Source organism: Centruroides vittatus, unplaced genomic scaffold (genome assembly GCF_030686945.1).
Source record: "Centruroides vittatus isolate TY-2023 unplaced genomic scaffold, ASM3068694v2 contig_927, whole genome shotgun sequence".
NCBI classification, from domain to species: domain Eukaryota; kingdom Metazoa; phylum Arthropoda; class Arachnida; order Scorpiones; family Buthidae; genus Centruroides; species Centruroides vittatus.
The window spans coordinates 1,013,644-1,039,428 of record NW_027122613.1 but is presented as its reverse complement, the minus strand read 5'-3'; the positions used below and the strand labels follow the sequence as shown (position 1 = coordinate 1,039,428).

At 32.4% G+C, this 25,785-nt stretch overlaps 1 long non-coding RNA gene across 2 annotated transcripts; it reads right to left on the bottom strand.

The window, feature by feature from the left end:
* Positions 1-12,630: 12,630 nt before the first annotated feature.
* LOC136984758 (uncharacterized) lies at positions 12,631-25,359 on the bottom strand. Of its 2 annotated transcripts, none has more exons than XR_010882236.1 (3): positions 24,486-25,357; positions 22,168-22,605; positions 12,631-12,757 (listed from the first exon to the last, which is right to left on the bottom strand). It is a non-coding gene; the product is annotated as an uncharacterized lncRNA (long non-coding RNA). The 2 variants fall into 2 exon arrangements; XR_010882237.1 differs by lacking the exon at positions 12,631-12,757 and adding an exon at positions 19,669-19,837 and having other exon boundaries at positions 24,486-25,359.
* Positions 25,360-25,785: the final 426 nt, after the last annotated feature.

Sequence of the window (25,785 nt, the reverse complement as noted above, 5' to 3'; positions counted from 1 at the left end):
TTAAATAATTATAATGTATTTTTTTAATAATTTCCATGATCACTTCATTAAATAATTACGTGTAATCCATCAAAAAAATATCATAAAGGACGTAAAAAAATATATTGAAGAAGGAGAAGAAGACATCGTACGTTAAATTTTACTTAAAAAATTATAATAATGTTTAATATTTTAAAATACGTATTTAAATACTTATTTTAAAAATATATATATATATATATATTTTTTTTTGTTCCTTCGACAACAAGTCAGTAGCAATTATGTAAATGAATGAGAAAGTAGCAGTGGTCAATCACTTTACTCTTAAATGAATTGGATACTACATTCTCTTACATTATAATGATGAACAGCATAGAATAGAAGAGTGGCCGACATTAAAAATATGGTGAAGCACGTTTAGAAGGGGTGGAAAAAAAAAAGTTAATGGTCTTATAAGCCATATGATTTGCACTCAATTCCAAAATGCACTATGCATTGCTTGTTTAGTGAAAACTTATTTTATTAAAAGTCAAGAGAATTAAATAATATGTACGGATCATTATTCTAAACACTTCAAAACTTCTTTAAAATATTTAATTAATTTAAGAATTTTTTTTAAAATTTAATTTATGATAAATATATGTATAATAAATAAACTATTAATTTTTATAGCGAAAATAAATTTTAACGACAATTAAAAATATCAAGTGCATTCATCAACATCAATGTTAAGATCTTATGATGTCAGCATTCTTCGCGTGTCATCCTTCCCAGACAGTTTCGTAACAGGTATTTTAAGTGTCATACCAGAATAAAATGCATCTCTCATTAAGACATTCACACCTTTTTTTTCCCCATTAACTATTAGAAAAAAAAAATAACATATAATATATATATATGTAGAAAAAGAAATAATGTAAACAATCTATTCATACATTTGTTTTACGAAGAGAAAAAATAATTATCATTAATCTCTATACAGCAATGGCGCTGCACGCGATGGCAGTTTATACTCGGAGGAGAATCAGGAACACACCAGATACAATTACTGCAGAGTTCAGGTATTTGAGATGCGTCTAGACACGACGAAGCAGACGTCAAGGGATGATGTGCCGGACGTTGACAGACTCCCTAGCGCTATCTGCGACAACCCTACTTTTTCTTCCTTCCCTCTTCTCTACCATGCTCTAAGACAGGAAGTCAGTCAAGGACCAACAAGTGTCATTGGCAGCTGTAGTGTGTAACGTACTATGGTTAAAAAAGAACAACGACATAACCGGAATATCGTTCTGATAAGTGAAGATGATTACTATTTAAAAAAAATATCCTCCGGATGATCCTTTTCTCGGTAGATTTACTCCTTGATCATTTTTCCGGTAATTTTTTGAAGGAAAGGAATTTTTATTATTATTATTTTTTTCTACTCGTATCTCTATTCTTTTTTTTTGTAATTTTTTTTATATGAATGGAATTTATCTTTTTCTGTTTTTTTGTTCTTTAACGACAGACGAGCTCGGAAATAATTTGCATATTTGGCCGACGTTGTGTCCTCAAATACATCACCCGGAAAACGATAGTCGGAGAGGAAGTCTCTTGTCCCAAGACAATGGAATTTGTCACATTTGCTCATTAGTCTGTGCATTTTTATCTTCTTTTTTTGTAATTCACTCTTCACTTAACGTATAAACTGCATCTTAGTATACTCCGTCTTTTTTACCTTATTATCCTTATGGAACTATGCCGCCTTCCATAATTTTTTTTTTCTATACAGTATATATTTTTTGCGTTATTTCCATCCTACAAAATTTCATAATACAAATATAGAGACACTATATTTAATACATTACTCTTAAAATAACTTCTCTTATCGACGAAGCTTTTGCGAAATATTATTAGCTGACATTTGGAATCCACTTCCGCTTACAATTAATGGAACCGGAAGTGAAATCCGGTTACGTACGAAGTTAGGAACACCACACATCGTCTTCTGAGTCAGTATTATTTCTTTGGAAGAGGTAAGATGCAGTTTTTAAGAGGAAAACGGGAGAGTATTCTGAATTAGAACGATTCGAGCCCATTTGAACTTGGAGATGAGACCAAGACAATCTCGTTACGAGTGAGACAAATTGGATATCTTATAAAGAATAGAGATGCTAAACAGATTTGTTGGGAGGAGTGTAAATGTATAAACGGCGCCAATGTACGATTTCAGTGAGTTACATCATTCTCTCTTACCCATGGGCCTTTACGTTCTTTTATCTTATGACGTGGGGTACATAAAAAGATGATTCCGATCAGATAAATATCTCAAACAGCAGACAATAATACAACAGGAAAAAGAAAATTTGTCCTTCCCTCTCACTACTAACATCCGCTTCATTTTTTTTCCGGTTGACTTACGTTTATTCAGAGGAAAATTATCAAGGAACCGCCTTCATCAATTAATTATTATTACAAAATTATCATTACTTTTATATCTTTAAAATCACTTTATATCCAATATATTATCATAGCTGGCGACTGTCTGCTTTTCTCCATTATTAAAAAAATAATTTATTTGGACCATGGTAATATAAAACAGTCCAAATGTATATAATTTTGACAATTATAATAATTTAGTACTTGCATATCTTTATAATTTGCCTGAAAACATGATTACATACATTTCAGATAAATGTATTTATCCGGATTTAATTTTTATTTAAAACAATTTAAAGTTAGATAAATATGCCTGAAGAATTGTTGTAATAGTCTAGAATAATAAAGTAAAGAATTATTTTATAAATTTTTGACAGAAAATTACTTCAACTTCCACCACTCGAAAAGTTACTTTAATGTATTATATTAACTTTCATTGTAAAATTTTATTGAAATTTATATATATATATATATATATTGGGGTAAAAACAGCAGATATATTACGGATAAATGGAGTGAAGAAAACTTATAGCATATCCGTCTCCAGTGTAAAAACTACTTCATCAATCCCGCTACATACCATTGGCTTTCGACCAGATAAGGATAATGGCTGACGTTTCGAAAAACAGAAAGACATCCTATAGGCTATCTAATGTATTTTCGTAATAGCATTCTTCTTTAAAAGTTTTTCTCTTTTTTTAATCTCGGAGAGGTCCTGATATTATAAAAATGATTATAGAATTTGTGTCCTTTATGACCTCGTGTATGTCACAGTCAATGATTTGACTTCGCCATTGACATTACAAACAATTGTGTCGTCAATAGTCTGGCAGTCGTCATGTTCTGCTACACGTCACAAGGAAGTCATGTGATATAAAGTCACACGTTATCTTTCTCAACAGCCGATTCTTTGTCTCAACTTTGAAAAATCCTTTTTATGTGATTCGAATTTTAATTAATATTTGGAATTATGAGGTTATTATAGTAGCGTGATGAGTGGTTAGAGTGGTTATGCTATATAATAATTTAATATCGATTTAGATTGAATTTGATATAGCAGAAGTCATTGAATTAGTTCTAAAATGTAATATAATATTTTTTGGTGGGTAAAATTCCCTTTAAAATGTTTAATGTTTGTTTAAGAGATTGTACAATTTCAATAGAATAGCTCGTAAGTATATTGACTTGCTTCGGTCATGAATTTCCTGAAAATGAAATCATTAATCACGTATTCGTTATACAATAATATAAAACTTCCTTGTCTGAATAAACTATAATTTTATCTATTTTAAACCTCTAAAACATTACGGATCAGATTAAAAATTTGTAATATATCTGGGTGTGATGACCACGTTTACTTCACTGTATCACATGTAGATCCACAGTACCAAATCTAAATACACCCAGAAACCATTTCTCAGTCCCTTAAGAAGCGTCTCCTGTATTTAAAAAAAATAAAAAAAAATACTATGTACTTATAAACGGGATAGTCGTTAATAGCCAAATCTCCCTATCTATAACAAATAAATTTATCAGAAAATATTTATAGGTTATGACTATGACATCATTAATTCGATTAAGAAGTGAGTCATGGTCGAAAGATAGAGATTAAATTAATTCGTAGAATTAATATGAGTAAAAGCTTCGATTTTGTTTGAAGTATTATCGAGAAGGTAAAGTGTTGGTCGAGTAATTTGTAGGAAATCTGTAAAGGATACACAGATCTATCGCTTAGGTTACATTTTCTTATCTTAAACCTTTTAAGTGTCGTTTAGAAGATTGCCAGGTGTGCAAATCCTTGCGCACCTGTCAATGATGTCAACTATGGATCCTTTCGCAAGATGATCACCTAAAACAGGTGATAGACAACAATATCAAAATAAGTGAAAGCTGGAACACACCTGCTCTTTATCAGATATGCGAAACTGCTCCCGATCACTTCTATCAGTTGCATGTAACTAATTATATGAAAATTTAATATAAAAATTAATAAACACGTTTAAAACTTTTAAAGTGTCGTGGCGCCATTTATCCTTTAAAAGAATTCTTTATTTTATATAAAAAGAACGTTTAAAATATTAATATTTTTTACGTATTGGAAGCTTCACTGCGCGACGAGCAATGCGGAAAAGTTTCTGGCAGGGGCTGAACGTTACAATTGAAATTTTGTAAAAGTGAAACTTTTACAAATTATCATGACATAGAGGAAATGTTTATTATCGAGTCGCACCTTAATGACGTCACGAATGACACAATTCTTTAATAAGATATCAAAGTCACGGAAATTTATAGTTTGTTTCCGATTTCTATCTCGAAAGTTCAATATTTGATCAGATTAGTGATCAATTTATGTTCCTTTCTCACTAATAGTCCCTTTATTAATTAATAGAAGCCGTCGTATTAATGGAGGTCATTCGTATGACCTCTCGAGAATTAATTTTCGACAGACGTTATTAGTGTTTTAGGACTATTATGATTGGAACTGGATGGCATTTACAAGCCACCAAAAATAATTTAAAAATCTCTTAATTATACTTAGTATATTATTTAATTAAATTTACTAGTTTAATTTTTGTAAAATTTAATTATCAATCTTCAATTGATGTAACGACGACAATATAATTTTATTATAATTTATTACATACAATACGTGTATATTTAAGAAGATAGTTGTATTGTGTCGTTGACGTCACACGCCGATCACGTATATCAGGATTATGAAACGAACATATAGTAACCATATGTTTAATTCGTAAAAATTCCACATTTAGGATATTCCTGGTAAACAAGGCCATTTTCCTACTCCCAAAGGATATTTCTCATTCCTATAATGGATATGATCAGCGTTACCACGTTCATAATTGGGTAAAGATTGTCACTTCGATTAAAGGATCTAGATTCCGATAGGCCCCGCGTCTACTTCATATCCGGTGGTTGACCATATTGTTCCTTTCATTAGCCTCTTTACTGATTTGTTTCTGTCCCGACATCGGAAAAAATTTGCCATATTGTTTAGGCAGACCGCCATTCGTTTTCCAGGGAACACCGAACGTAAAGTTAGTCTGGCGCCTCAAATATTGATTGAAGTCGAATTGCCTGGATCGTAGCCCAGACATCGGTGTCTTACACCATATACACTAATTACGGCTATTCTTATTCACTATATATTGTTTTAACCCGGTTACCTATACTACATATAATACTAACTACCCACAGACGTATAAATATAACTGCAGCTGATGAAATAAACACACAAAAGTCGGTGTATTCGACACACATAAAAGCTGACGTAATCAACATATCGCGCACACAAATCAAAATATACTTGAAAGCGATAATACTATGATAATGAATCGATATCAGAATTAGAACAATTATCGATAAATATTGTTTTAACACGGAGAAATTACGAAATTTCTAGCCAGAGTAGTTTCCATTAACTATAATTGAATCATAATCACTCTATAAAATTTAAATTAATTAATTAAGTAGTTCCAAATTAATAAAATTAGTTTTAATTACGAAAAAATACACTTTAAGATGAATATTTTTATTTAAAAAAAGCATATTGTTGTGAACGAATTAAGAGAGAAGACGAGACTTAATCGAAATAGAATACGTCGTGGAAAAATTATAGAACACAAGCACTAGGAGATAACGTATAATACACAACACACACAGATTAAAGTGTAACTCGTTAAACAGAAAATAACACACCGGCATACGACACAAGTCGAACATTTCGTATAGAAAGACAGACAAACTTCGTGCCAGATGCAAATGAGTTAGACTTTTTAACGATAAATTCGAAAGGAAAAATATCACAAGTTTCGAGCTTCTGTGAAATATCAGAAGGTTGCTTGTGACAACCTGACGACTTTCGAGGTATTTTCTGGTTATCGGTATCGAGATTAGATCTGAAGTGTTATCGCTCCGACTTCTTGGAAAATATAAGAACAGATTAGCTAACGTTGATGAGTGTCCGGTTCTTACCGGGGCATCTCCATCTCTAGAATTATTTACATCTTACTTAGAAAAACCATTACGAAGAAAATCGTCCACACACACACACACAAAAAAATCTTACTAATCGAGTATTTGTTGCAGATGAATGGAACCTTTCATCCACTTTCGTTCCATTCACAGAAATAAAATTTATCTTTGTTTAAAAAAATTTGCATGATTATCTGCTGGGATATGACACTAGTTAAGCCGTCTTAAACACGTTTAATAAATCATTTATCATCATCATTTTTTTAATATTTAGATTTAATTTTTTTTAAATTATAAGTTTATCTTTACGATTTTCAATTTTTATACGTGTACTTTATCAAAAAAGTTAATTTTCAGTAAGTAAAAACACGTTATTAAAATTTATTCGAGATCATTTTATAAGTAATTTATATAGGCCTATATAACAAGGATAAGGAAACGATAAATATAAACTTAGTGTAATATTCCATAAATGTTTCAAAAATACTCAGTCTGATTAAATCGGATTTTGGCAAATATTGTTTGTTGAGAATGTATCATCATAGATCGATTTGCCATAAAAACAAAAAAATCAAGAAGAAAAAAAAAATTCGATTGCCATCTCACATAAATAAAACATAACAATAACCTTGCATAAAATGCATTTTGGCCACATCTCCTTTACATTTCCAAATAGTAAACGGATCAAAGTCCTTCGTTGACATATGTAGACTTATATATATATATATTATATTGGATAAATTGTTACACGACTTTGTTTGTTTTTTTAATCTTATTTCGTCAATTATTCTTCGGTTAAGATAATATACATTTTTAACATACTGTAATAATTGATGAACCGTGTTATTATTTATTATTTATTTATAAATAATTAATAAGAAGTATTTTATGTTTTTAAAACACTTTTAAATAACGTGTTTTATAATGAAGAAGAGAACGAGTTTATTAATATTTACATAAGAAAATCTTGTATTTTATTGAGAAGGAATATTCAAAGGAAATTAAGTTTTTAGTAAACAAAGACTTAAACTTAGGCAAAAAAAAAAAAAAAAAGAACTAGAAGTAGGTTATTTATATCAAAAATTAATTTATTTTGTTTCGTTATAGTTAATCATTAATAGCGATTCCCTAGATTATCCAGCGATCCATCTTGATTAATAATGTTGATTATGTTTTAATACTCGAGTGTATTAACTTACAGGTTATATCATGTAACTCTATAGAATATTTTACAAATCCCTATAAACATACTTTATCCTTGTTGTTTTTTTATTTTTTTAAATCAAAATTTCTTCCAAATCAAAACAATGTTTTTAGAATAATATCTTCATGCTAATTGCTTGTTTACATAATAATTTTTACTGTTATCGATTAACTTATTTATCAGTCGTTAATAAAAATATTATGGATGAAAGATGTGTTGTAATTGTTAGTCGAAGTGTAGACACTTAGGCCTATATAGAAGTTATACAGTTCGTTCTGATTACAAATATAGAACATGACTAGGTGGGTTGGAATGGACTATACAATATATGAAGGCAAATATCGATGTGGACTACCGAAAACAGTTGCCAATATTAGTGTGGCAGTTAAATATATAGTTCCAATAGCAATTTATCAGGGTGGATAGCGGAATGTACCACTTGCAACGTTGGTATGAACGGTAATGATCAGTCACAAATATTAGAACAATTGGTGGGGTTTCCCAGATACCATTATCGGATTGTGTTACTTTGTCACATTTTATAGTGGCAAAGTTTGATAATCCTCTTAATATCCAACGTTACAACATAAATAGCCACTTCTTATGGCAGAGAAGTTAAGAAAAATCTATCAAACTATTATAACGCTTTAACAATAATTAGAATTACAAATATCATTTGATTTGGATGGAATTTAATTAATTTAAATTTAATTTAATAGTAAATTTAATCGATTAAAAAGATTTTAAATTATTTCCTCGTGTACAAAGCATTAAATTAAAAAAAAAACAAATCCTTTTACAGCAGGTACAGCAGACGTAAATATATGATCATTGTTTCATAGAAGATAAATTATATAAATATTATTTAGGTTATGATTATAATTAAATATTTTATTTTGTTTATAACTTTGTTATATTTTTATTATCGTCATATAAATCAAAATAAAATTAATATTAACTCTTAAAAATCTGTGGTTTAACATTATATAAATATAACACTGTCATAATAGAGAAAATAATGGTTTAAATAATTAAATATAATCAATCTTAGTAAATTTGGAGCTTGATATATGGCCTATATTTAAATTTTAATTAAAATCAGATTCTTTAAAATAAAATCTAATTTTACATTTATTTAAAAATTATATAGTCTATATTTTAAAAAATAAGCGCAAATTACATGAAAAACATGAATTAGAATAAAATTTTTGAGAAAATAAATTTAATAAACTACTTAGAAAACAATTTAATAATGATTAAAATTTAAAAATTAAGTTTACATTTATTGTAGTAAATAATTTAAAATATTTAGTTTTGTTGTAGCAAGAAAGAAAATTAGGAAAAATAAAAGTTTTCATTAAATATATATATATAAGATTACGAAAAAATTATTAAATTGTCAAGTTAAATTTTCGTTATTAAAAAAAAATAAGAAAAAAAAAGGGGGGAAACGAAATGGAAAACAATGATGGTAGAAAAGATTACAGAAGTTTTCTGATTGGTTAACAGACAAACGATATTGCATATTGACCAATGGTGACGTCTGTCGTGACGACGGTCTACCGATCGCATAATCGTCACGCGTAGGTTAAGGGGCTTTGGTTTATAAAGTATCAACCCATCGGAGCCTTTTGAATGACAGATCCGCAGCTAATTATTCATCGCTTGCCATGACGTCATGCCATTTTAGAATGCCCTCCTGGGAAAATCCCCTTCATTTTAACATTCGAGGAACCTGTTTTTTTAATGTCAAAAGTAAAATTAGTTCGTTTTGTACTTTGTTATAAATTTTAAACGAGTGAAAGTGAAACGACTTTTCTTTCGGACGAATGAACCAACATCCTTTCAACAAATGAGGATTAAAATTGTAATTTAGTGCTCGAAAATCTTAACCGAACAAAGAATTCTATTCCGAAAGTATTCCGGAATGTAGAAATGATAATTTTTAAAAATTATTTTTCTTAAGAATTAATTTGGGATACAAAAATTTTAACTAGAAAGGTAAATAAGCAAAGTTGGAACCAGAAAAAACTTTCAGTACGATGAACGAAAATATTAATTTGATGACAAAATTCCACAAGTCTCCTCCTTTAAAAATTGGCAACAAATAAACACAGAAAATTCTATTTTCCGGTCGAAACTATAAAACAACTCTCAATGACATAATTTTGAAATTTGGAATCTCAAAAACACTAATTAATTAATTCTGTAAAGCTATAATAGTTACAGAGATTTCCAATTTATTTGAAGAAGGAATCTGCAAAATTTTTTTTCTATCGTAAATTTTAATTTTACGCCGATGATGATTCTAGAAAATTTCTAGATTTAATTCTAGAAAAATTCGATTTAAAAAAAAATAATAATAATAATCATTACAAAGTAGAAAAATCCACGTTCTACCTTCGAGACAAAAGAAAATGATCTTAATTTGGAACCAGGAAAACAACATTTCGAAATTGAAATTCTCATTTAATTCCGGAATTCCCGTCCGCTTAATTGATTTTAATTGCAAATGAATCTTTTAATTCAATATCAAGGATCTAACAAATTAAAATTTCCGTAAATTCTTTTTTGAAGAACAAAATATTATTATTAATTTTGCACGAGCGTGTGTCTTCTCTTGATCAAAATTCCAAAATTCTCGAATAGGCGACTCTTAAATAAACTTAAAATTTAAAAACGGATCTTCGTGATAAACCAGAAAGGAAAGTCAAAATCTCAATTTTGAGCCAGAAATAACCTTAATTTGGGATTAAAAATACGAAATTATGAATTAGGAAACCACTTCTTTTAAGAACTCGACTAGAATTTTGACTTATGAGATAGGAAATTTCTGTTGTCAAACATAAAAACTGGATACAAATTAGACATTAGGATCAGCTTAAGGTTAGGGAATAAGAAAATCTTATCGACGTTTGTTTTCTTTATTTTATTATTATTATTTTTTTTGTGTGTGTGTGTGTGTGTGTGTCGATTATCAGTCAAGGCCTAGGCTCCTTAATTGCTTCAGCCTCTTCACCTATCCAAGTAGAGACCCCGAGATAATCGATTAACGAGTCTCGGTTCCTAAAGTAAATCGTTTAATAATAATAATAATTTATCATTCTAATAACACGCGAATTGTATTTTTCTTTAATCACAAAGGACGGAAAATTCGTTAGATTTCCGCTTCGTCACGTGACTCCGACGAATAACTATCGTTTTTCGACACTAAAAAATTATGTATGACGTTTTTAGTCTAATAATCATCTTGATGATAAATGATACATAAAAATAATCGTCTCACTGGCCCAATAGTAATAAACGATGCGTAATGAAAGCTACAGGAGTTAACTCAAAACAGCCTCTTTTTTTTTTATTGCTTTCTACACACAAATAAATTTCTATTAAATTATTAATTTAGAGGATATTTAAAGTTAACGAATAAGAAAAATAATACAAATTTATACGTTATTTTGGCAAGTAAATTGTCTCAAAATTCTAACTAGTCTCGCCAAGTTAAAAAAAAAAATTATCTGGAACATTTTAGTTTAGAATCTATTCCAGAACAAATACATTATCGCCACTTAAACTGGATCATTTTTAACAAATATTTTTTTTTTAGCGTTATATAAACTAGAAATATAACCGACATCTTCATAAAAATTAATAAAATTGAACCCCCTTTTTTTTTGGACAGTTTTTATTAAATCGGGATTTTTGTAGGTGTATTTCTATGTGGCAAATATCATAGGCCAGTCCGTAACGCCTCTTACACAAGTTTGTGAAAACCTTGAGGATAAACAACACGATTTTGTCGTAGGTATTATCTCCTACAAAAGAACTGTAGGAGGAATATTCGCCATTACAAACACACACAAACAGTATTTCTCTGGGAAAAAAGAACATTCAAAGGCATAAAGAGAATAGATTTTCTTGAAGTAGTTGCACGATAAAGATAAAAAATAAATAAATAACAAAACTGTTGACATATATTGGACGATACACATTTTTGTATACGAAAATATTCGTTTCGATTAAATTAAATTACGGTATCTTGTGTAATTTTGTTACGCGATTATCTTACATAAACTTCTTAATTATTTTATACGAGATAGTTTTTTTTTCTTCTACTGTTTTTTGCGCCAGACTAATAAAAGATGGAAGCGGTAATTATAATTATTTATCTTAACGTAGTAAAGGAACTAGTGTTACATATTCTAATAAGCTCTTAATGATTACATAAACACATCATTTATTAATAGCTTTATATAAAATTTTAATATTTAACTTTGTATCTTTAAACGATAGAAAGTGACTGTTATAATCTCCTTCTGTATACAGTAGAGCGTCGATAAGTGGAACGTCGGTAAGTGGAATGGCCGAAAAGTGGAACGATTTTCAGTCGGACTGTGTCGTGCTGAATCGAATGTTTTTGATACTAAATTTACTTCTAAAGTATAATTTTCATGTTTTTTTATACTCTTTAATATATTTATTTTGTTTGTACAAAATGCAGAAATAATTTTTAACGATACGATAGCCTCGATGATTATAAAAATTTTCGTTAGGCTTAAAATCGACGAAAATTCAACACGAAGCGACACGCAACGGAGAAAAATTCAACAGGAAGCGATACGCAACGGAGAAAAATTTGAACATCGGACAGGTTAATGTATTTTTTCGTACAAAGTCGGAAACTGGAACAAATCATTAACTGGAAGGACCCCAGTCCCCAATTGGTTCCACTTTTCGACGCTCTACTGTATACTACATTTGACAGAAAATATATGTAAACCCATAAAAAATAAAATAAATGAATAAATTAGAAAAGTATTAAAAGACAGACAAAAATATGAATAATTTAAACAATTTTTATTCAGTTTTATATTAAATACATTTTTAATACATTTGTAGATAAATATATTTTTCTTAAATATCAGAATATTTAATACATACGTAAAAAATTATGTAAAATTTAATCATACATATTTCATAACCGATAAAAATTATAATGTTAATTTACAGTTATTTTTATTTTAAAAAAAGTAAATATTAAATTAATAAACAATCATTTTCTATCCAATTTAAATAAAATTAATTTTCTAATACTTTTTTTTTTATAGATGATATTGGAAAGTGTAACTTTCTAATTTCTGAAGGTGATCCAGTAAGAGGCCCAACCTAAAAAACATTTATAAAAAACTTTAATAAAAAGTTATACTGAAAGGAAAGAAAAGAATTAAGGTTTAAAAAAAAGTCGTATGTGTGTTGTGTACGTCTGTTTGTACAGTACATGCGTGTGTGTAGAAACTATTAGTAGAACCACCTTATCTAAGAAAAAAATACAATTAATTAAAATGTAAGCTTAATCTGTAGAATTTTAATCTAGTTTAATATGATTATCGCGTATATCTTATTTGATTCATCAACTTAGGTAGCATGTTGATTAATGAACAGACTATCTGTTATATCAAGTCATCTTATAGTCCTAAAGCGCTATTTTATGTTTCTATTACGATAACTCTCATTCGCATTCCTATTTGCATCTATACAAAATTTAAATACTGCTTACTAAATTATATTTTAGACTTAATTTCTTTTTATATGATGGAATTTTACTTATTACTTTTTTTTTTTTTTTAATTTTACATATCTAGACCGCAAAACAAATATAAATCGCTACTTTTGGATCGTTCTAAGCATAATTTTACATCAGAAAAATGATTTTAAAATACGTAATTTATGAGAATTTTTATTAAATTAATCGCAATTCGTCTCATCACATTTGACGTTATTGTTTTAGCAAATTTGACTAATATATTTATACATTACACCAATTTTTTTTTTTTTGTAGAGAATTTTACCGAAGAGCAATGTGGACAATTGTAGTAACTCATTGCACGTCTGCTGTAGCAAAATAAACGAATTACGAACAAATTGTTACACGATAATTTCTGTCACTCGACTACACTAGAATTGTTGGCGCTAAAGATAGACGTAGACAAAACCCTTAACACGGACTAGTCTACATAATTACGACGAAAATGAAGACTTTATAGCAATTTACTATCATCATCTGCAGTAAATATTCAAGAATTCGAATCGATAGATTCGATTTATGCTTATCTACTCAAGTAGAATAGAATTTCATTGAATAATCTGATTTAGTGTGTTTGTTGAACGCTCTTTATTGTTCAATCGTTACAAATTATGAGACCTGTGTATCATATGTAAACAAACTATCCAACTAAATAAAGTCCAAAGTAAAACAAGGATATGATCTCGTTTGTAACACATTTTTTAAATTTTAATTAAATACTTGTATGTTATTTACTATTCTATGAGAGAGATTTATGTTTAGTAGGTAAAGGTTACTTAAATATTGTTAAAACTTTATCCGGTTAAATAATTTAAGAATTATAAACAAGTTAATTTAAAATAGTTTTAATATATTTATAAATATGTATATGAAATATGTGAAACGTAACGCTTGCTTGACTGTTTTATATAGAAATTATGACATTTATTTATTTATAAATTTATTAAATTATGTGTTAACTTCGTAATAACTAAACAGAAAATTAATGAATAAATTATAAAACTATTTAAATTATGCGAAGAATTTTTTAACTTTATATTTAAAAATTTTCCTCTGTAAACAATTTTTTTTAAAAAATTTTCTAAATAATTTAATTTTATTATTATTATTATAATTTAAAAATTTTACCCAAAAATTCTTTATTTAAATTTTTTTTTAAACATAAGATTTCAGTTTAATTTTTAAATTAACCTAAAGAAACCAATCAGATGCTTAATTTCTTAAAATTAAAAAAAGTATTAACCAATACAAATTTAGAACAATTTTTTCATTTGTTTATTGTTCTAAACATTTATTGGTTCGTTTTTTTCGAATACATCAATAACGCATTTTATTGGTCTATTCGAATATAACTTAATATAAACTCCGCCTTCTTATGCATCTTTTTTTTTAAACGTAATTTTTTTAAAACGTATTTTCCAAATTTACTAAAAAATTTATACAAAAATATGAAAATTAATTAACTTAAGTTTATAAAAAAATAATAATAAACATTATTATTACTTTTTCTAACTAATTAAGAAATTTATTATTTTTTTAAAATAAGCCATTTCTCGTATAAATTCTCATTGTTCAAAGCTCAAACAACGTAATTATCGTAAAATGTTATTTATGTCGATAAAACTTTTAACGCTTCTTTATTAACTAATAAATAACATTTTTTCTTACAAAAACTCCGCACAATATAGCCTACACGTATATATAAACATATATTTTTTAATTATAAATAATCATCATCAAAGGAACCGAAGCAAGAAATGGGTGGGGATTAATTATATGTATATACTTAATTGGATTATTTATTAATTCGGGCGGAGCTAATAATGAACTGCGATGTTTCTATTGGTTAATTACTCTTTTTATTAAGTAAATTCTTATAAATTAAAGTTTGATCTCATTTACACGTAAAAACTTTCTTGTTTTTATATTAATTAAACGAAAAATATTAGAAAATAGAACAAATTTCTGTTCTTTATTATTACATTAGTACCAATGTAGGAACCACGCTACTATAACAAGAACAGAGAGAAATTTTTATAAGTTAAATTGAATGGAATAAACTTTAAACATATTAAAGGATAATTATTATACAAGAGACTAAAGTTGCGGAATTGCTATTCAACAGATATTTACACTGATAAATGGAAGCGTAAACGTATATTTATTCAAAATGTGTAAATTAAATTCTTGGGTGGAATGGCAAAAGATCGATAACAAGGTGGCATCGTCCTTTACTTTTACAAGTGAATGGAGAGATTCCGATGGAAACTGGAAACTTTCCAGATGGCAAAGAGATGAGTACATTATCGTCATACAAAGAAAATTTGTGTCTCTTTCTTTCTTTCCAAAATTTCTATTGGTATGAGACGTATCAAGCAAATTAATGCCACGCACGAATTTATTCGCATGCAAATCCCGCACAAAAAACATTAAATAGGGGGTGTAGTTAATATAAACCAATTCTCTGTTACCGTTTTGCATACTGCATTATGAATTTTTACATAACTTATATAAAATTTTTGCCTATGAAAAATGCATGGAAGTAGAGAAAGTAGTGTTTCTAAGTTTGAATGTAATTTTGCATATATTTGGTAGGGTTAGAAAAGATTTTTCTTTTAACGCATTTTCTAATCACGAGTCGTTATAACGAGGTCGGATAGTGTAGTTGCCAATTTAAATGGTAAGACGTCTTAAGAGGAGAATAATGTTCGGTGTAAAATGCCATTTTACGATTAAACGGCATTAAAAGTGCTCGTTGCCCGAATGCACGGGGTTCTAGGAACCAAACACAACGCTAAACTAATTAGAAATTCCTAAATTAGAAAAGTTGGCGTTTTCGGAGAACGTGTTTGTAGTTTTGAATATCCGCGAATATGTAGCTTGTTTTGACGCATCCTCAAGGATAAAGCAAGGACTAATAAAGCTACGCAGTTAGTGAGGTCGAGCGAAAGGATTTAAGTATTTTTATGGCATCTCAGTAGGTGACTGGAATAAGCTCAAGCGAGGTAGACAAGAAGGATCTTGACCTTTTGCGCGATCCCCTATTGCGCGGGGTACGGGTGTCCAATACGATGCAACATATCAAATCAAACAACCGGATATCCAAAAGTCTGGCAGAAAAACCGGAACTTCCTGTTGTGTTCAAGGTCTACACGACAGTAGGACCCAAAACGTGTAATTTTCTTGTCTATCCTTGCTTAGTTAGCTCTACTAAGAGATAGTCTTTTGAACTCATGAATCGAAGCTTGGAAAAACCTTTTGCACTTCAACACTTTTCCTGTCTCACGTTTTTCTGTTTCCGTCGCAATAATATCTTCAGTTGGCGATCTGAGGTATTAGAGAAAGAAGTTACTGGGGCAGATTGGCGAGGAGGAGCGCAAACGACTGCCAGAGTTCCTTATTTGTTCACTTTCTCAATCATTCCGGACGGTCGCCATAGGGAATAATGACAGAGTAAATAAAAAACCAGAAGCAAATGGCCCTATCCACTGTAATTAGGTCTGATCGTAGCTTCTTGCTCTTCACTAATTCTAAAAAGGCTTCCATTCTGACAAAAATTATCGGAGAAGAAAAAAATCTCTTCCCAATTTTAATTACTATTCTAAATCTCCAGCTTGTACCAGTTTTAAAAACATGTTTAACTTTAAGAAATCTATTGCTAGAGAAATCTTTTCATTGCTTTCATGATGTAAACAGGGATTCACTTCCAACATTACAAAAGTTGTCGGTAGTAGAGTGCCCTTCAATGTTAATGGATCTTTAAAGTTCCATGCAAGTGATTAAAAGAAAGCTAGTTGGCACTGTTCTTTTAAAAATTGAAAACTTCACCGAAGACTCGGAGGAACAAGAATCTACTGAAGAAAAGCGGTACATGTCTTAAAAAGAAAAAGAAAGTAAATGTATGGAATTTTTTTTGCGGTAAAATTACTCCTATTCCCTGTAAACAGAGTTCACCAACATTAAAAACAAACTGAGCAATAGTGATTACGATAAAGGAAACTTTAAAATCGTCCATAAACAGTTTATTAATTACCAAACACGCATTAATATTTATGATGTTGTACCGCCTTTAAAACGAGTAAGTGGGGGAGGAGACAAGGATCGTATTCTCAAACATGCGAATGACAAATTGAGTTGCAATTTATTGTATTAAGTGGAGCCTACTGTACGACCTTCGGATGATACCAGCGATGACTCGTTATGTAAATCGCCCGCATTATTTATGTGGGCGAAGTAGAGAAAGAACAGTTTGTAGGTAGGCTAAAGAATTTGGCAGGAATGCTTCTCTTCGGCACCCACATCGCCACCCGCTTCCGAAAATTTGTGGGACGATATTTCACACCTCACATAAATTGAATTCCTTACATCACCAACTGCCGTTTACTTAAACTATTTTAGAAGACCAATTAAAGAAAACTGTTTCTGGTTTGGCCAGTCCGAAAAGGTACAACCCCGGAAAGAAATCTTTAAAATTATTTAATATTACAATCTACTTTAGATACAGGTTAATTTATGTGTAAGGATGAACTTAGACAATAGATTTTAACGTGTTTAATTCGGAAATATAAATGTAGAAAGCAGAAGAAACACGAATATAATACACAAAAGATAAGTAAAAAGACCCATTTTAAATCTCATTTTACTTCAAACTGTCTATTTATATTGTCAAACAAGCGGTTTGTTTCTTAACTTCTTATCAGGTGCTACATCGACGTATGACTCGTTTCCAGTTAAAAGTCGAGAGCTTAAACACAATTTATGACAACATTCCGATTATTTAAGTCATCCAGAGCTAACATTAGTCAATTTGGCATTTATAGTTCAAGGGAGTCTCGGGGTGTGCAAAGTTTATTTATTTGTAAAAACACCTGCAATATTTTATTACTTAACGCAATTAGCTTGAAATTAATAATAAAAGTCTTCACCAAAAAAGTAAACAAGTTTGTGAAATCCAGTTATAAAAACCGCACAACCTACAAGCCTTTCGAGAATTGTATATGACTTTCTCATTGTATATAATAAATTAATTGTGCCACTTCTAAAACCACATATTTACAAAGATATTCAGAAAAATCTTTCAAAGTTTGGTTCTCTTTTTAAATTAAATTTTTTTTTTGTTTTTGGTAAAATAACTCGAACAAAAGATATATTTATACAATTAGAATTCCTCCTACAGAAGGTCATAAAAGATGTTAAAAGTGTACTTTTTTTCCGAGCAATCACTATTTTCATGAGAAAATTTCGAGGAATGACTCAACGTTGCACAACCTCTTTCTGCGAATGTTGAAACCCATGTGGCAACGAACTAGTCGTGTTCCCCTTTCCAAAATACATGTAAATCAGTCATGACATTATATATACAATAACATATTCGAGGATTACAGATTCGGTGACCTTATGACACCATCTAGTATAAAAATAGTTTTATAATATCGATATTTCGATCACGTGATTAAATACGACCTTGTCGCACGTAGATTTACATCACTTATAAAAGAAAAAAAAACAAAGAATTCCTGCTACTATGACTAAAGAAGAGTCTATACTTGTCTACGTTTATCATTAGTCGAACACGTAATGTCTAAATGGCACACGAAGATTTGTTTAAAAATTCTACGTAGACGGAGACTAAATTAATATTCTCTAGTATCGTGGGATGAAGTCAAGGACGTCACAGAGTGAATGAAAGACAATCTTGAGGACTTTTAGATTCGGTCAATTCGAAAGTCCTTTCGAAACGGCCAATCGTAATCGCAAGGCATTAACGATCCTTTTTAATTTATTACAGTTGAAAGTAGCGTTACGCTGTGTAGAATATTTATAGAAACCTCCTTTCCCCCCTAAATTAGTAAGGTTTGTGTGCAGGTACTGTACAAATCCACTGACGACGATATCGAAGAACAAAACTACCAAAACGAGCCTCAGAGGCAAGCATCGTGATAGAAAACCATCAGTTGAAGGGTATAAAACTGTCACCACGTGAGTACCACCAAGCGAGAGTAACGCGATAAGAAATTGCTCAGAAAAACCACATTATTAAGTAAGAAAATTTAATTTTGTATTTTATAAACATGATTATATATATATATACACATACACACGCAGTACGCTAGATTTACATAAGCTGCTTTGTAGTAAGACTACGAAAAATCTCACTTAATAGGCGAGAAAAAATGTAACCTTAAAAATAAATTTTACTTACTGGCGTAAAGAGAAAATGAAGTACGAAATATATATATGTATATATATAAATATTTAGTTAATAACGCGTTGGAAATTCCCTATTATTAAGGGCACTCAACGTCTTTTTGCATCCGACCGAGATCTACTTCTACACTATTGTATCATGCATTAGACAGCGGGTAATGCGGTCGGTACTAACGAGTAAGATGCAAATTTGATCGATAATCCAACGTTGTAAATCAACCACCTATCATTTGCACTCCATGAGATGCCTGGATCCCACACACCAGAGCACCTAATGAAGTACAAAGAACTGGTGGCGGGCGAAGGTGACAATCATACCGAACCGCACAGACAATCAGACGGACTATTATGTAGTTTCGTCTCTGTGACGTGCCGAAACCCACGAATCTCCCTATCAAAGGGGGGAGGAGAATTAAAGCGTGGAACGGCGCCTCTACCGCTCTAGAAATGATGAGCTATAAATAGAATAAGTTATTAGAGTTATAAAAAGCTATCTAATCTCTCCATTCATCGTTGGGACAGACAGGTAGGATCGAGAGGAGGAAACTTCCCAGACAGACGGGGGAGGCAATCAAACAGGTATATTTATCGGAAGAAGTGAAAGCCACAGACGCAACCTAACCTGTGGGGGTATTCTGCCGGATAATTTACACCCCTCTTTCGGAGAGGAGGAGAAGAAATTGGCAGTGCCACGCGAACACCTGTTGTGTGCAATCGGGTGAAGATTTGGTTATAGCCTTCGGAGACGTCCCCGTTTTTTTCCCCTGATTCTTTATTCCCCTCCTCCCCTTCCTCCAAATTGTTCTAACACGAGTTCGCACGTGTTGGTTGACGTCATCCCAACGCAGCTGCCTTTAATGGGGCAACCGACCGGAAGTGGTACCCTCCGACATCCGGCTTTAGCACGTGCCTATTTAAAACCAATCATAACAGACTGGTCGGTGACCTTGAAAAAGGTTAGAGAGGAACCGGCGCATTTCTGTACTCGAGAACACCTGTTTTTCCCCCTACATGCGGATAAATGCGGGTAAAAAGAAAAGAAAAAAAAAGAAAAGAAAAAAAAAAGAGGAGATTTTGAGCTGCCACTTTGCTAGTGGGTCAGGCACAATAGGTACAACGAGAGTTTTATAAATACACATTTTATACGGGGGTTTTAAATTGTCTCGTGCCGACTCCGCGTTTTTTACGGACGTTTTAGCGTGCTAAATCCCGACGCACTGTCATTCAGACATTGTAAGACGTTACTGCCGCAGCAACAACTCCAGATATTCGGTGCGAGTACGGTAACCCGACACACTAGCGGTCAATGACACCGCAGTAATAGAACTGCAGCTAGACTGTTGGGAATGTCTGGTCTGGACAGTGTACACAAGACAGGATCTGACTCGCTATATAGGCCACAATTCCAGAATAGCTCTGAGCAATTTCTTATAAGAAACTGTGATCTATTGTCTAAAAGTAGATAATGCCCGACATCCGGATTTCCGGTTAACAGACATATCACCTTCGTGAACATTCAGAGTACTAAATTCTTCAACCCGGTTCTATCATCGCATTAATTTCGCTTGGAGATGGCTAACAGAAGGAACCGGCAATAAAACACACCCCGAAAACCCCAAAATCCCTAGTTACGGTTTAACGAGTCGACGTATCCATTTTGACAAATCTGCGAAGGATTTTAATCGATTTTATCCACTCGAACCTCCAAAATTCGACACATAAAAGCCGGATTTCCAACAACCAAAAAGATACGACCACGATTCCTCCAAAAGAATAATAATAATAATAATAAGGGTCAAACCGCCGAGCACTCCCATAAAAAGTAATTAGCAAAAATTATCAATGAATATTTATTACTTGTCATGATTTATAGTTTTTAAATTGCCTCATTATTCGCCGGGTTCACGTCTTCTCTGACGTGCGCAACACTTCGAACAATTGCAACATCCGACGCCGGAAAATTGGGACAACATCGTGTCGTTACCCCCCTCGAAAGAGAAGAATGAATCGCACTGGAAGGGGGGAGAAACCTCGAGAAGGTTATATTAGTTCGATAATCCGCGATTACTCTAAGATTTCTGCCAGATAGGCAGATAAAAGACTCACCGCCGCACATCCCTCAAAACGGAACACCTGGTTAAGAAGAACAAGCACAAAGACACGAATCGCTTCTGTCCCGATGGTGACTGGCTGGCGTCGCGAGTCGACACGCAACCCAAAGTGTCCCGGAAACACGCAACAAACGCGTGGGCACTCGCAAATGACGTGTGTCGGGGTGTATGAGTCAGAGGACGGTACAAGTACAGTATTCAGGTTAGACTCGGGTTGTGAGACCCAGACAGGCAATGCCACACCTCAAACGTTTATTTATGTCCCGTCAGACTTTCTGTTTGTGTATATCGGCGGCCGCCTGTGTAACCGAATAACGGGGATGATGCGAATATAATCCGCACCACTCGCTGTTTTTTCTTTCCTTATTCTTCTCTTAAACGGTCGTCTCCCTTAAATAACCACTATTAACAGGCGATTAAACTATATTCGTTTAACAGAATTTCGATCGTTCGATCGAGTTTGTAAGAAAGGGGATTCGTCTAAAAAAAATCTTTACGGCAATATTTCACCAAAGGAGGGGATTTAAGAGAAATTAAAGCTCGAGAGACTTATATAAAAATCAAAGATTATTAAAAAATACACTACGTATATTAAATCAATTATTTTAGTAATTGCATAAAAATAGGTATCGAATTTCGCATTGTAACGTGGAAAATATCTAGTTAATACTCACCCCGACAAAGCGGAATTCGGAGAAGGAAAGGTGGTCACAGACCCGAATTTCTCCGCGCACTACTTCAGGTACCTGACTTCGACAGCCCAGTCACAAGCACCTGATGCAGCACGTGAGAACTTCGGGCATTCCCCAATGGTGGGTGGAGGAGTATGTAGCGAAGTGAGTCAGAAGCACATTCCAGGTATTCACCGCCAACGTCTTCCGACCGATAATCCTCTTTTTCTTTTGCCTCTGCTACCGTATCCATACAAAAATCTTCCGACGGCGACGGATTGTTCCTGCAATAACGGAAACTTGGAGTCTTCCACCTCGCGCCGGTGACCCGGATGGTGTATCGATTCGTGACGTCACATTAACTGTCTGCATCGCGTCTCTACGGAACAGGGGGAATACCTCCGACTTCGACGTAAGACGGTAGAAGCTGTATTAGGTTTCCTACAAGTAAGGAAGCCAACTTCAATGAGAAACATCCTATTATGTTTCCTTTCTAAAAACACCGAAAGTGTCTCACACACACACGCACGCACTCACGTACCTATATTATTAATATATATGGCTTTAGAAAATAATAAATAATGCCTCGTACACGATAACTATAACCTTACTGCCGTGAATATTTTACAATACTTTTTTCAAGTCAATTTTTAACAATAAAAACTCCGTTCTCTACGATTAAAAAACCGACTTTAAAAATTTGGGTTGTAGGCAATGTTCCCTCTAAGCTGCGCGGCTGCGCAATGCTCAAATTGTTGCCGCGCACGAGAATTTATGTGCCGCGCAGGCGAGCATGCACACTGATTTGAATTGTTGTTTACTTATTTCTCACTTTGTCTGCAACATGATTATTACTACGTACATTTCGATTAAATACATTAAATCATTGACAAAAGATAATATTTTGTATGGAAGTATGTTTTAAAACACTACTCTACTCTATAATTATTTTAATTTTTATAGGAAAAAATAAGATTATATATATATATATATATATATATGCTCAGAGAAGTACGTGTTCCGCTCAGCTACAAAAAAAATTAGAGGGAACATCGGTTGTAGGTAGCTTCGGTAGAATAAAATAAGCCAGGTTCTATCGACGTTACGGAGATTCTTCGACTAAAATGGTGAACCTTCACCAATACCAGGTTACTATAATTAGAAACTGTCCTTCTAATACTAACTGAATGTTTCTAAAATTAGAAAGCAATATCTTGTACCGAAATTTCTGAAATTTTCGATCTTAGTATAGTCTCGGTCCGTACAATGGAAACAGACGTAATGGGGCGGTAGGAAGAAGCGAAAACAGAGGTTTAGGCGAGCTGAATTTTACTCTAGAATAATACTAGACCTATTTACCAAAAGTGGATTTCAAAACGAGCGTAGGTGGTGGTGAAAAATTTAAAATTCTTCAAGGTCTGTCGACCTCCCACTAATAACCTTTAAAATCCGGAATTAAGTAAGAAAGATCTAACAAGAGAAGAGAATAACAATAACAACAAACCAATTATCTTACCAGAGAAGACACCTTTAAAAGTTATGTTAAATAACTTCATTAACATAAAATGAATCGTATACGTTGTGTTTACTACACATCATAACTATAACGTTTCTACCTGTTTCAATAGTTGGTATAAACCGATATACGTCAATGGTAAATATTATTTAAACTTGACGTCATCGGCGCGGTCAAAAGTTCATCAAAACACATCAAAAAAAACGGGGGTAGAAGATAGGAATGCGCTTATCAAACGGAATCCGCTATTTCCGTCGCGAGTTTTCTAACTTATACAATGAACGTAATACGTATTACACGGTTCAAAATCGAAAGTACGATCGATAGAGAGAGAAAGTAAATGAGAAAACAATTAAAAAAAAGGGGAAAAAATACTTTCGGTTTCTTCTTCTTCGTAACCGTTTCGAAAATGGCAGCCGTACACAGGACGACAATACGGTGTGAAACTTCAAAAAAATGAAAAAATTAAATAAAAAACTCGATTCAAATCCGTTAAGTACGTCGTTGCGTTTGGAAATTAGTGAAATATTATCTTATCTAACACGAGAAAGCTGTAACGCATTCGGTATGTCGAGTATCCGAAACGACCGAACCGCTGCTTTCAGTTTCGCACTTAACACACTTTCGACAAGTAGAAAGGGGGACATACGAAGTATCTTTCCTTTCAAAGTAGATAAAGGCAGCTTGGGTATGAATGGTGTTACACTCGCACACACAGACATACACACACAAAACAAACAGACGAAAAACACTGTATATAAGTTAAAAATTTTCAAAGTAAAGTAACATAAGAGAAACGGCTTACCTTGTTAAGAGTGGGGTACAAACCATCCAGTTAACAGGAGAAGGAATGACGATACAACTCCCTACTCGACGACTTCATTCAGTCAAATTGTATTATTTCTTTACTAACGTTTAACTTCTGGGAAAAACTGCGACCGGACGTAACTTCTACGCTTTCTATTGGCTGTCGGCAAAGCGTGGTCAGCGTGTTCGGACCAATGAGAAGGGAGCCATCGCGGACCCCCTACCAGTCCCGTTGTGCCATCGACGAAAGAGCGAATCTTTCTTTGACGTCTGTAGAGAAGCGGCGACAAAACATGGAATATTGGCGATTTTTTCCCCGTGGAAGATTGCGCAACTAACGCCGGGTGGTCCTGCAAAACATCGACGGCTGAATGAACAGGTAGACGCAACTGTATCTTACAGAGAAGACGTCACACAAATCATCCCTCCGGCTCTTAAAGAGTAAAAGATATTTAAAAAAAAAGAAAAAAATAACAGCGGCTCGACTTCCGCCCGTAGATATACGAATGTACGCACGTTCTGTACACTAGCAACAACCCGAACGGAGTCGGGGGTCGTAACTGCGTAGTCGGTGTACACAACCCGAACGGTGTCGGCGGCGAGTGATGACGCATCAGAAAATTTACCCTCGCCTAGACAGCAGGAATGTCTGCTGCAGACTGGCAGTGTGGCGCCGATTTCCCCCTACCAGCGCCATCTACCGTCCAGACGTTCAACTAGGGTGAAGTACGTATTAGTCGCCACCCTGGAAAAAATCAATTTGAACGTTCGCACTCCGCTTCGTACCTTACCAAATTGCAAACCGTCTGCCATCAAACCTACTGATATAAATGTATAAAAACTAATTACCGACTTTTTTTATTTTATTCTTTTTATTATATATATATATATATATATATGTATATATATTGGCGTCGTATCTAATACCCATACACTTATAGATGCGGGATATAGCACTCGTAGGGGTGATGCAGTATCGCTGCGGATCGACTCCTCATCCCTGGTGACGAATTATATATTACATTATATATAAATACATTGCACTTTTCGCATAAATTAACCGTACGGTGTCAAAAATAACATTTAAATTTGTTACCTCTTCCCCTGGAAATTTCGCGAGGTAGTTGCGGTATATTTTAAGGATGATGTCCAAAAATTGGATTCTAATATCGATTCCTGCAACGGTATCGCGTATTAGAAATCTTAAGCAATATCTGATACAATTTTCCTATCAAATGGGACGATTTTTAATACGACAAGGCCCAATTTTAGGGGGGAAAATCGGCGTAAGAAAGTCT